Raw genomic sequence first — 13,398 nt, 5'->3', positions numbered from 1 at the left:
CACCTCTCCTCTCTTCCACTAAGGCCCACTAAGGCCCATATACCTCCCGGGGGGTTCCGGTAACCTCCCGGTACTCCGGTAAAATCCCGATTTCACCCGAAACACTTCCGATATCCAAACATAGGCTTCCAATATATCAATCTTTATGTCTCGACCATTTCGAGACTCCTCGTCATGTCCGTGATCACATCTGGGACTCCCAACAACCTTCGGTACATCAAAACGCATAAACTCATAATATAACTGTCATCGAAACCTTAAGCGTGCGGACCCTACGGGTTCGAGAACAATGTAGACATGACCGAGACACGTCTCCTGTCAATAACCAATAGCGGGACCTGGATGCCCATATTGGTTCCTACATATTCTACGAAGATCTTTTATCGGTCAGACCGCATAACAACATACGTTGTTCCCTTTGTCATCGGTATGTTACTTGCCCGAGATTCGATCGTCGGTATCCAATACCTAGTTCAATCTCGTTACTGGCAAGTCTCTTTACTCGTTCCGTAATACATCATCCCGCAACTAACTCATTAGTTGCAATGCTTGCAAGGCTTAAGTGATATGCATTACCGAGAGGGCCCAGAGATACCTCTCCGACGATCGGAGTGACAAATCCCAATATCGAAATACGCCAACCCAACATGTACCTTTGGAGACACCTGTAAAGCACCTTTATAATCACCCAGTTACGTTGTGACGTTTGGTAGCACACAAAGTGTTCCTCCGGCACACAGGAGTTGCATAATCTCATAGTCATAGGAACATGTATAAGTCATGAAGAAAGCAATAGCAACATACTAAACGATCGGGTGCTAAGCTAATGAAATGGGTCATGTCAATCAGATCATTCAACTAATGATGTGATCCCGTTAATCAAATGACAACTCTTTGTCCATGGTTAGGAAACATAACCATCTTTGATTAACGAGCTAGTCAAGTAGAGGCATAGTAGTGACACTCTGTTTGTCTATGTATTCACACATGTATTATGTTTCCAGTTAATACAATTCTAGCATGAATAATAAACTTTTATCATGATATAAGGAAATAAATAATAACTTTATTATTGCCTCTAGGGCATATTTCCTTCAAGGGTTTACTAGAGTCAATAATCTAGTTGACGTCTCTATGTGATTAACACCCAAAGAGTGATCATATTTTGCTTGTGAGAGAAGTTTAGTCTACGGGTCTGCAACATTCGAATCCGTATGTATTTCGCAAATTTCTATGTCTACAATGCTCTGCACAGAGCTACTCTGGCTAATTGATCCCACTTTCAATATGTATCCAGATCGAGACTTAGAGTCATCTAGATCGATGTAAATTGCTTGCATCGACGTAACTCTTTACGACGAACTCTTTTATCACCTCCATAATTGAGAAACATTTCCTTATTCCACTAAGGATATTTTTGACTGCTGTCCAGTCATCCACTCCTGGATCACTATTGTACCCTCTTGCCAAACTTATGGTGAGGTACACAATAGGTCTGATACACAGCATAGCATACTTTGTAGAACCTATGACTGAGGCATACGGAATGGCTTTTCATTCTCTTTCTATTTTCTGCCGTGGTCGGGTTTTGAGTCTTTACTCAACTTCACACCTTGCAACACAGGCAAGAACTCCTTCTTTGACTGTTCCATTTTGAACTACTTCAAAATCTTGTCAAGGTATGTACTCATTGAAAATATATCAAGTGTCTTGATCTATCTCTATAGATCTTGATGCTCAATATGTAAGTAACTTCACCGAGGTCCTTCTTTGAAAAACTCCTTTCAAACATTCCTTTATGCTTTCCAGAAAATTCTACATTATTTCTGATCAACAACATGTCATTCACATATACTTATCAGAAATGTTGTAGTGCTCCCACTCACTTTCTTGTAAATACAGGCTTCACCGCAAGTCTGTATAAAACTATATGCTTTGATCAGCTCATCAAAGCATATATTCCAACTCCGAGATGTTTGCACCAGTCCATAGATGGATCACTGGAGCTTGCACACTTTGTTAGCACCTTTAGGATTGACAAAACTTTCTTGTTGTATCATATACAACTCTTCTTTAAGAAATCCATTAAGGAATGCAGTTTTGACATCCATTTGCCAGATTTCATAAAATGCGGCAACTGCTAACATGATTCGGACAGACTTTTAAGCATCGATACGAGTGAGAAAATCTCATCGTAGTCAACACCTTGATCTTGTCGAAAATATTTTGCGACAATTCGAGCTTTGTAGATAGTAACACTACTATCAGCGTCTGTCTTCCTCTTGAAGATCCATTTATTCTCGATGGCTTGCCGATCATCGGGCAAGTCAACCAAAGTCCATACTTTGTTCTCAAACATGGATCCCATCTCAGATTTCATGGCCTCAAGCCATTTTGCGGAATCTGGGCTCATCATCGCTTCCTCATAGTCCGTAGGTTCGTCATGGTCTAGTAACATGACCTCCAGAACAGGATTACCGTACCACTCTGGTGCGGATCTTACTTTGGTTGACCTACGAGGTTCAGTAGTAGCTTGATCTGAAGTCACATGATCATCATCATTAGCTTCCTCACTAATTGGTGTAGGAATCACAAGAACTGATTTCTATGATGAACTACTTTCCAATTCAGGAGAAGGTGTAATTACCTCATCAAGTTCTACATTCCTCCCACTCACTTCTTTCGAGAGAAACTCTTTCTCTCGAAAGGATCCATTCTTAGCAACAAAGATCTTGCCTTCATGTTGGGGATATAGCTATCAGTTATGACCCGCCCAGGAGGGGCCGGGTCAGCCCTAATGGCGGGTCACAAAGGAAGCCCAGTAGACATTCAAGAAGTCTTTATTAAATATTATAGAAGGCATAAAGGCCTAGAGGCGGCTTAAGGCCCAATATTGTAAACCGCCGTATGTAAGGAACGACTTGTAAGGAAAGGAATGTAAAAGAAGTCACCGAGTCGGACACGATTTATGAGCCGGCCGGGACTCTGTAGGCCACCAGGCGTCAACCCGTGTATATAAGGGGATGACCCGGTGGTGGCTTAGGGCAAGAAACAAGAGATCGATAACCAAGCCGGCGAACTAGCCTCTTGGTGATCGAAACCCCAGCAATATCAACACAACTAGACGTAGGCTTTTACCTTCATCGTAAGGGGCCGAACTAGTATAAAACCTCTCGTGCCCTTTGTCCCGATTAACCCCTTTAAGCTTCCTAGTTGCGATGGCCCTACGACTAAGTCCTTCTGCTAGGACATCTGCCATGACAATTCCACGACAGTTGGCGCCCACCGTGGGGCCAGCGCATAGTGGATTTGAGTTCTTGAAGGGCAACTTCGAAGGGCTCAAGGGCTACGCTGTGGGCCGGATGACCAAGATTCGTCGCGGCAAGCTCTACATCGACGATGAAGGCTGGGGCCCCGAGGCCAGCTCAGTTGAGTATGGGTACCGGGTCCCCTTCGGCGGAATTCATGTCTACATCGGCCGGATCGGTGAGTCGGGCCCTGAGCCGGACGTCCACACCAACCTCGTCGAAACGGCTCAGCGCGCGAGGTCCGCCCGTGTTCAATCTGTCGTGAAGCATGCCTTCGTAGGTTGCACCCACGGTGGTGAATACTCTAAAGGATCGGTGGATGGAGGTGAGACGGCCATCTGTTCTGACGCTACATCATCAACGGGCGAGACGGAATCTTTGTATCAGCTGCAGGATGGCATGCTCGGGGGCTGTTCCGATGGCAGCAGTATTCCGAACCCCTCTGAGCCGCCGAATCAGGCCAGAGTCTTCATGGCAGGCACGCAGCCCGGGCAGAACTCCATAGCTGCAGCAACAACAAGCACCGGGTCGGCCGCAGCCGGGTCAGGAGACCCTGCGCGCCCCCGGCTCAGATCCTAATGGACCTCATGGATAAACTGACGACTCTGTTGACTGTCGTGGTAGAGCCGACAGATAAAGCTCAGCATGACGCAGAGGTGGCACACGTACGTGAAGAGATGGTACAAGCTAAAGAAAATTTAACAACAGAAGAGGTCAGGATGGCTACGGAGCGGGCGGCTTTGGACGCTCGTGCTCAACAGCTTCAAGCGGAGACTTTCCGGCTCTCGGTGGATCTGAACGTGTCAAACAAGGTCATGAGAAGAAGGCATCAGAGAACTCAGTCATGTTTACCTCTGACGCTCGATCCTAGGAACCTTTTTCATACACCCGGGGCCGGGACAAGTAACCCGCCGGAGGCAAATCGGATCACGACACCCGGGGCACCGGGTCAGCCGTGCGCCATGGAACCACCCCGTGTACATACCGCTCCGCCTCATTATGTGCCAACACCACCCGGTTACTTCTCCAATCCCTTGGAAAACCTTATTGCTGTGTCGGCTCGTTTGGCGGCTCTCCCGATGGAAGGCGACTCTCCGGCGGCGATCGAAACACGAAGGGTGAGGGAACTTCTTCAAACAGCTCTGGTACAGCAGGATGCGTACTCTTACAGTTGAGACAGAATCCATTCAACCCCTCACCCGAGCCGAAGCCCAAGCTACAGTAGACATATGGACTCAGCTGATATGTTAAGCAATGCTCAACGCCGCAACCGGCCGCACAGGCATGAGCCGGTACAGGCTGGAGCCCTTAACTTAGTGGATCAAAAGAGGATCCGACAAGAGGTTGAGCGAGCGGTTCAACTGGCAGCGGAGCAGGCGGCTCACCAGACTTTTCCGGCTTATCCAGCAACCTCGGTTGAGGCAGGAGTGGCAACGAGAACCGGAGGTGTCCCTTGCATGGTGCCTGCCATACGTAATGAGCGTTTGCCAAAGGACTTCAAGGGTCCTCGTAAGGTGCCTAATTACAGGGCCGACCTGCAGCCTGGGGCCTGGATTGAGAGTTATGAGATGGCCATGGAGCTGTTGGAGGTCAGCGACATGGCAATGGCTAAGTATTTCACCATGATGTTGGATGGAACGGCTCGTACTTGGCTAAAAGGGTTGCCCCCCCCCCAATTCCATCGGCTCATGGGCGGAGTTAAAGGCCCGGTTCATTCAGAACTTCAAGGACACATGCAAACAACCTATGTCAATCGTGGACCTAACTAATTGTAAACAAGAGGAAGGTGAGTCCACAACCCATTGGGTGCGCCGGGTCAAGGAGATAATTCATTCATCTGATAAGATGGATGCCAGCTCGGCAGTATTAATGTTGGAGAAAAATTGCCGTTTTGAACCTCTGAAGCAGAAGCTGGGGCGGCTTAAACGTGACTGCAATGACATGGGTCAGTTGATGGCGGCTCTCGTCAAGTATGTTGATTCTGATAGTACCAAGGACCCTGTGTCTGATGAAGAAAAGACAGGGAAGGGAAAGAAGAACGGCAACGGCAAGGGTTACCAGCATAACCCGACAAATCAAGGAGGTAATAAACGTAAGGCTGACGAATTTGTGGCTAACACCAATGCGCATGGCAACAATCAACGACGCAAGGGTAGGCAACCCCCTCGGTCGGGCGGGTCAGGTCCCACCCTTGAGCTATTGGGGAACGTAGTAATTTCAAAAAAATTCCTACGCACACGCAAGATCATGGTGATGCATAGCAACGAGAGGGGAGAGTGTGATCTACGTACCCTTGTAGATCGACAACGGAAGCGTTTGGTTGATGTAGTCGTACGTCTCCACGGCCCGACCGATCAAGCACCGAAACTACGGCACCTCCGAGTTCTAGCACACGTTCAGCTCGATGACGATCCCCGGACTCCGATCCAGCAAAGTGTCGAGGAAGAGTTCCGTCAGCACGACGGCATGGTGACGATCTTGATGTACTACTATCGCAGGGCTTCGCCTAAGCACCGATACAATATTATCGAGGACTATAGTGGCAGGGGGCGCCGCACACGGCTAAGAATATGATCACGTGGATCAACTTGTGTTCCTCTGGGGTGCCCCTGCCTCCGTATATAAAGGCTCAAGGGGGGGTGCGGCCGGCCTAGGAGAGGCGCGCCAGGAGGAGTCCTACTCCCTCCGGGAGTAGGATCCCCCCCAATCCTAGTTGGAATAGGATTCGCGGAGGGGGGAAAAGAGGAAGGGGGGCCGGCCCCCTCTCCCTGTCCTATTCGGACCAAGGGAGGGGAGGGGCGCGCGGCCCATCTCTGGCTGCCTCTTCTCTTTTCCACTAAGTCCCACTAAGGCCCATATACCTCCCGGGGGGTTCCGGTAACCTCCCGGTACTCCGGTAAAATCCCGATTTCACCCGGAACACTTCCGATATCCAAACATAGGCTTCCAATATATCAATCTTTATGTCTTGACCATTTCAAAACTCCTCGTCATGTCCGTGATCACATCCGGGACTCCGAACAACCTTCGGTACATCAAAACGTATAAACTCATAATATAACTGTCATCGAAACCTTAAGCGTGCGGACCCTACGGGTTCGAGAACAATGTAGACATGACCGAGACATGACTCCGGTCAATAACCAATAGCGGGACCTGGATGCCCATATTGGCTCCTACATATTCTACGAAGATCTTTATCGGTCAGATCGCATAACAACATACGTTGTTCCCTTTGTGATCGGTATGTTACTTGCCTGAGATTCGATCGTCGGTATTCAATACCTAGTTCAATCTCGTTACCGGCAAGTATGTTTACTCGTTCCATAATAAATCATCCCGCAACTAACTCACTAGTTGCAATGCTTGCAAGGCTTAAGTGATGTGCATTACCGAGAGGGCCCAGAGATACCTCTCCGACGATCGGAGTGACAAATCCTAATCTCGAAATACGTCAACCCAACATGTACCTTTGGAGACACCTGTAGAGCACCTTTATAATCACCCAGTTACGTTGTGACATTTGGTAGCACACAAAGTGTTCCTCCGGCACACAGGGGTTACATAATCTCATAGTCATAGGAACATGATAAGTCATGAAGAAAGCAATAGCAACATACTAAACGATCGGGTGCTAAGCTAATGGAATGGGTCATGTCAATCAGATCATTCAACTAATGATGTGATCCCGTTAATCAAATGACAACTCTTTGTCCATGGTTAGGAAACATAACCATCTTTGATTAACGAGCTAGTCAAGTAGAGGCATACTAGTGACACTCTGTTTGTCTATGTATTCACACATGTATTATGTTTCCGGTTAATACAATTCTAGCATGAATAATAAACCTTTATCATGATATAAGGAAATAAATAATAACTTTATTATTGCCTCTAGGGCATATTTCCTTCAGTCTCCCACTTGCACTAGAGTCAATAATCTGGATTACACAGTAATGATTCTAACACCCATGGAGCTTTGGTGCTGATCATGTTTTGCTCGTGGAAGAGGCTTAGTCAACGGCTCTGCTACATTCAGTTCCGTATGTATCTTGCAAATCTCTATGTCTCCCACCTGGACTAGATCCCGGATGGAATTGAAGCGTCTCTTGATGTGTTTGGTTCTCTTGTGAAATCTGGATTCCTTTGCCAAGGCAATTGCACCGGTATTGTCACAAAAGATTTTCATTGGACCCGATGCACTAGGTATGACACCTAGATCGGATATGAACTCCTTCATCCAGACTCCTTCGTTTGCTGCTTCCGAAGCAGCTATGTACTCCGCTTCACATGTAGATCCCGCCACGACGCTTTGTTTAGAACTGCACCAACTGACAGCTCCACCGTTTAATGTAAACATGTATCCGGTCTGCGATTTAGAATCGTCCGGATCAGTGTCAAAGCTTGCATCAACGTAACCGTTTATGATGAGCTCTTTGTCACCTCCATATACGAGAAACATATCCTTAGTCCTTTTCAGGTATTTCAGGATGTTCTTGACCGCTGTCCAGTGATCCACTCCTGGATTACTTTGGTACCTCCCTGCTAGATTTATAGCAAGGCACACATCAAGTCTGGTACAAAGCATTGCAAGCATGATAGAGCCTATGGCTGAAGCATAGGGAACATCTTTCATTTTCTCTCTATCTTCTGCAGTGGTCGGGCATTGAGTCTGACTCAACTTCACACCTTGTAATACAGGCAAGAACCCTTTCTTTGCTTGATCCATTTTGAACTTCTTCAAAATCTTGTCAAGGTATGTGCTTTGTGAAAGTCCAATTAAGTGTCTTGATCTATCTCTATAGATCTTTATGCCTAATATGTAAGCAGCTTCACCGAGGTCTTTCATTGAAAAACTCTTATTCAAGTATCCCTTTATGCTATCCAGAAATTCTATATCATTTCCAATCAGTAATATGTCATCCACATATAATATCAGAAATGCTACAGAGCTCCCACTCACTTTCTTGTAAATACAGGCTTCTCCGAAAGTCTGTATAAAACCAAATGCTTTGATCACACTATCAAAGCGTTTATTCCAACTCCGAGAGGCTTGCACCAGTCCATAAATGGATCGCTGGAGCTTGCACACTTTGTTAGCTCCCTTTGGATCGATAAAACCTTCCGGTTGCATCATATACAACTCTTCTTCCAGAAATCCATTCAGGAATGCAGTTTTGACATCCATCTGCCAAATTTCATAATCATAAAACGCGGCAATTGCTAACATGATTCGGACAGACTTAAGCATCACTACGGGTGAGAAGGTCTCATCGTAGTCAACCCCTTGAACTTGTCGAAAACCTTTTGCGACAAGTCGAGCTTTGTAGACAGTAATATTACCGTCAGTGTCAGTCTTCTTTTTGAAGATGCATTTATTCTCAATTGCTTGCCGATCATCGGGCAAGTCAACCAAAGTCCATACTTTGTTCTCATACATGGATCCCATCTCAGATTTCATGGCTTCAAGCCATTTTGCGGAATCTGGGCTCACCATCGCTTCTTCATAGTTCATAGGTTCATCATGATCTAGTAGCATGATTTCCAGAACAGGATTACCGTACCACTCTGGTGCGGATCTCACTCTGGTTGATATACGAGGTTCAGTAGTATCTTGTTCTGAAGTTTCATGATCATTATCATTAGCTTCCTCACTTATTGGTGTAGGTGTCATAGAAACAGGTTTCTGTGATGTATTACTCTCCAACAAGGGAGCAGGTACAGTTACCTCGTCAAGTTCTACTTTCCTCCCACTCACTTCTTTCTAGAGAAACTCCTTCTCTAGAAAGGATCCATTCTTAGCAACGAATGTCTTGCCTTCGGATCTGTGATAGAAGGTGTACCCAACAGTCTCCTTTGGGTATCCTATGAAGACACATTTCTCCGATTTGGGTTCGAGCTTATCAGGTTGCAGCTTTTTCACATAAGCATCGCAGCCCCAAACTTTAAGAAACGACAACTTTGGTTTCTTGCCAAACCATAGTTCATAAGGCGTCGTCTCAACGGATTTTGATGGTGCCCTATTTAACGTGAATGCGGCCGTCTCTAAAGCATAACCCCAAAACGATAGCGGTAAATCAGTAAGAGACATCATAGATCACACCATATCTAGTAAAGTATTGCCGGGGTACTGATCCACGGGCACCTATGGGACCGGCGGACCGGGTCCCTTTTGGTTCGGCGGGGGCGGAGGTTGTGCAAAGAGCGGATCGAGACGATACACGCGAGCGATTTACCCAGGTTCGGGCCGCACGGATGCGTAAAACCCTACTCCTGCTTTGTGGTTTGTATTGATTTCTTGCTCGGGAGCGCGGAGTGCTACAGTACACACCAGCAGCTAGCAAGACCGAGCGTGAGTGTTCGAACCAGCTAACCCCCCTCTACGTTGCACACGGGCCTCCTTTTATATGCTCAAGGGGTTACCGACAGGTGGCAACGGAGGCAAAGGGTAAAAATGGAAAGGTGCTGTGGTAGGTACAGCTACCTGCTACAGTGTATCATACCTAACCCTGACGGCAGGGGACAAGGGCCTTAAATGCCCGTCTGTGTCGCTAAAACAGTGCGAAAAGGGACCGCCAGGGACGCCACCGTTCGCCACGATGGCGATCTTGTCAGCGCCGCTTGCCACCGCACGCCCCTAGCTGCACAGCCTTCCGCCACGTACGCCTGGAAGGGCCCCAGAGCGACACGTTGGTGGATGTGCTGGAGCGCGGGCTCGGAGAGGTGGCTTGCCGCGGCAAGCGCCTTGCCGCGGTCGTTGTCTTGTCGCGTCCGGGAGCTTGTTGCTCACCGGACCTTGCCGGGGCGCGTGGTGCGCAGCGGCAAGTTCCTTGCAATGCCTTGGGTGGCCTTCCCGGCAAGCTCCTCTTGCCGGGGTCTTGGGATGCTTTTGTTAGCCTTCCCGGCAAGCTCCTCTTGCCGGGGACTTGTCTTCTTGTCTTGGACACTTTGTTCTTGAATGGCTCCAAAGGAACCACGGAGGACCTTGGCGGTCACCCGGCAAGCCTTGCTGCGGGATGCTGCGACTGCCCGTGCACAAGTTCGGGATACTAGGGTACCCCTACTCTAGTACACCGACAGGAGCCCCCGGGCCTGGGCCATACACAGTGCCGAGCACTGTTGGGCCAGGCCCAAAACAGGGCACGGGCACGCGCGGCATAGGTTACGCCGTATCTCACTCCGTACCCACCGCACCCTCCCCGAACAGCACGCGTCGAATGCGGCATCGTGGGAGAGATCGTGGGGCTTTCTTTATTCGGAAATGCGGAACGTCCGCCCCCTTCCCCTTTATAAGCAGAGGAAACAGGGGCGGTTTGCCCACTCGCCCGTTGCCGTTCCCAATCTCAGAAATCTCCGCCGCCCCCTTGCCTCCCCAAAGCTGAGAGAGAGAGAGAGAGCAGCGCTCCGCCACCCATCGCTACTAGCACCACCAACGCCGTCGACCTCCTCCACTGCTTCCGCCATGGCTCCGAAAGCCGACAAGGGGAAGACCGTGAAGATGACCGAGGCGCAGCGGCTCGCGGCGCTGCGGAAGGAGCGGTCCGTTTTCCCCCCCAAGCTTGGCGCTAAGGAGCTGAGGGAGAACTACTATTTGTTCTGGTCGGCGGAGACGCGCGCGCATCCGCGCACAAAGGTACTCCCCGCTGCCGCTTGGAAGAAGGCTCCGAATGGGTACCCCTTCTTCGCATTGTTCTTCTACTGCGGGCTCTGCCCGCCTTTCTCTGATTTCTTCTGCGATATCATGAATACCTATGGATTCCATCTCCTCGACTTCACCCCCAACGCCGTCCTGACAATGGCAGTTTTCGCACACCTCTGCGAAAACTTTGTCGGAGTCCTTCCAACGTAGCCCTCTTCCGCCACTTCTTCATACCCCGAGTAGAGAGAGGAGAGCCTCTATCCGGCGGAATCACCTGGATCTCAAGGCCCGGCAAGAAAGAGACCTATCTGGAGGGAGAATTCCGCGGCAAGTGGGAGGAGTGGAGAGCTGATTGGTGCTGGATTGACGAGGAGAGCCCGCAGCCATTTACCACCCGACGCCGAACCCCAGTAGCACGCGGCAGCGATTGGAGCGACATGGCCCCGGAGGACGCCAGGCTGAAGATTGCCGTCACCAGGATCCTGCGCCTGAGGCTTGCCGGCCTTACTGTTGGCGCTGTTGGCGCAGACTTCCTTCGCCGCCGCATCGCCCCCCTGCAGGAACGGGGGAGGCCCACTTGGGAGTTTAAGAACGCGGCAGATATCATGAGGCTGCGGCTAGGCCTCAATTACAACTTCACAGTCTTGGAGCTCAACGCGATGCGGCAGGAGCTGTTCAAATATGACTCCCAGCATCCCGAGGTGTTCAGGTTGCCGGGAGGCGTCGTGCCTTTGTGCAACAATTCCGCGCTCGACCGCATCCGTGCAATGATGCCGGAGTGCGACTCGCACGGGATTGTGCCAACTTGGCAGGAACCTGCAGACGAGGTCGTGCAGCAGTTCTTCGATGACTTGGTGGAAGTGCCGATCCGCGCCGACGAGAAGGACGGCCTCACTCGCGACACCACGGATGCGGAGTTGGCGCTCATCGCCACCAGGATGGAGGAGGCAGCGGCAGCCGCAGCCGCGGGCGAGTTCGGATTTACTGTGGAGGAGGCTGATGCAGCGGAAGCGGGATCAAGCGGGTCGATGGCGATCGCGTAGATTAGGCCGCCCATTTCTTCTTTCCTTGTCGCTGTTTATCATGTCATGGAAACAGACTAGTAGAGCCGCGACAAGTTATCCTTGTAATATAACTTTTATTCTGGGGAGTGATTGCAACGTTATTCCCTTTACTTGACTCCTCCCTTTGTATGTTTTTGCCCTACGCTTTTAGGGAACTTGCCGGTGCAGGCACCTGAACCGCGAGCGCTGAGTGCGGAACGTCAGCAGCCTGCTGGCGGTGCCGCTACCGGCAAGAAACCTTGTCGCAACTAGTTGCCGCTCACTTAAGTTGCTGAGCGGGCTCGAAACAAAGTAAGGGCGCTAGCGGCTCACTTAAGTTGCTGAGCGGACTCGAAACAAAGTAAGGGCGCTAGCAGCTCACTTAAATTGTTGAGCAGACTCGAAACAAAATAAGGGCGCAACTAGCTACGAGTTGGTTCCTCCGCGCACAGGTTTTCCATACAAAGTGCGGTCGTTCAAGGGAGATAACTTAAAATTTAAAAAATTTGATTGCTCAAACTTTGGCAACTTAGCTTTTTTTTTGTTGTTTGCTTCCCGGCAAGGCGAAACTTTCTTGAACGGCGCCTGGTCCATACCATCGTCTTCTCCTTTCCTCCCCGGCAAACTTGTGGGCGGGGGAACCTTTCTTTCCTTGAGAGAAAAGAAAGAAGAGAAAATAAAGATATGGAGCCTTATGGCTCGTTATTGCTTACCGGGGTTTAGGTGCTGCACAAAGTGTCAGATAATACATGCAAAAAATAGGAAGCATGAAAATGACAAAATGTGCGGGGCACATGAGCTTTACTTATGCACGGGGTCTGCGCCCGGCTTTGTACAAAGGATTACATGCAACAGCGGCAAGACTTGTACAAAAGGTGGTTGCCGGAACAGGTTCCAACAACCGCGCCTTACGGGTAAAACTTGCGAAGATGCTCAATGTTCCAGGAGTTGCTCACCGGAATGCCATCTTCGGTCTCAAGGCGGACAGCGCCAGGCCTAGTGACTCGTTTCACCCGGTAAGGGCCTTCCCACTTCGGCGTCAACTTGTTGGAATTCTTGGCGGACTGAACACGCCAAAGAACAAGGTCGCCTTCCTCGAGACTTCTGGCGTTAACTTTGCGGCTATGGTAGCGGCGCAAAGCTTGCTGGTAGCGAGCAGCTCGCACAGCAGCCTGAAGACGATCTTCCTCAAGGAGAAGCGCGTCATCTTGTCGCAGTTGCTCTTGCTCAAGCTCATCATAAGCAAGCACTCGAGGTGACCCGTATACGAGTTTCGTGGGGATAACTGCCTCTGCTCCATAGACTAGAGCGAAAGGTGTCTGGCCAGTGGCTCGATTTGGCGTCGTCCGGACCGACCAAAGAACCACCGGCAGCTCCTCGATCCAGTTTGTTCCGCACTTGTGCAGCC

This window comes from Triticum urartu, chromosome 4, assembly GCF_003073215.2.
Source record: "Triticum urartu cultivar G1812 chromosome 4, Tu2.1, whole genome shotgun sequence".
Taxonomy (NCBI): Eukaryota; Viridiplantae; Streptophyta; class Magnoliopsida; order Poales; family Poaceae; genus Triticum; species Triticum urartu.
The sequence above is the reverse complement of the archived record's forward strand: the minus strand, read 5'-3'. Positions refer to the sequence as shown.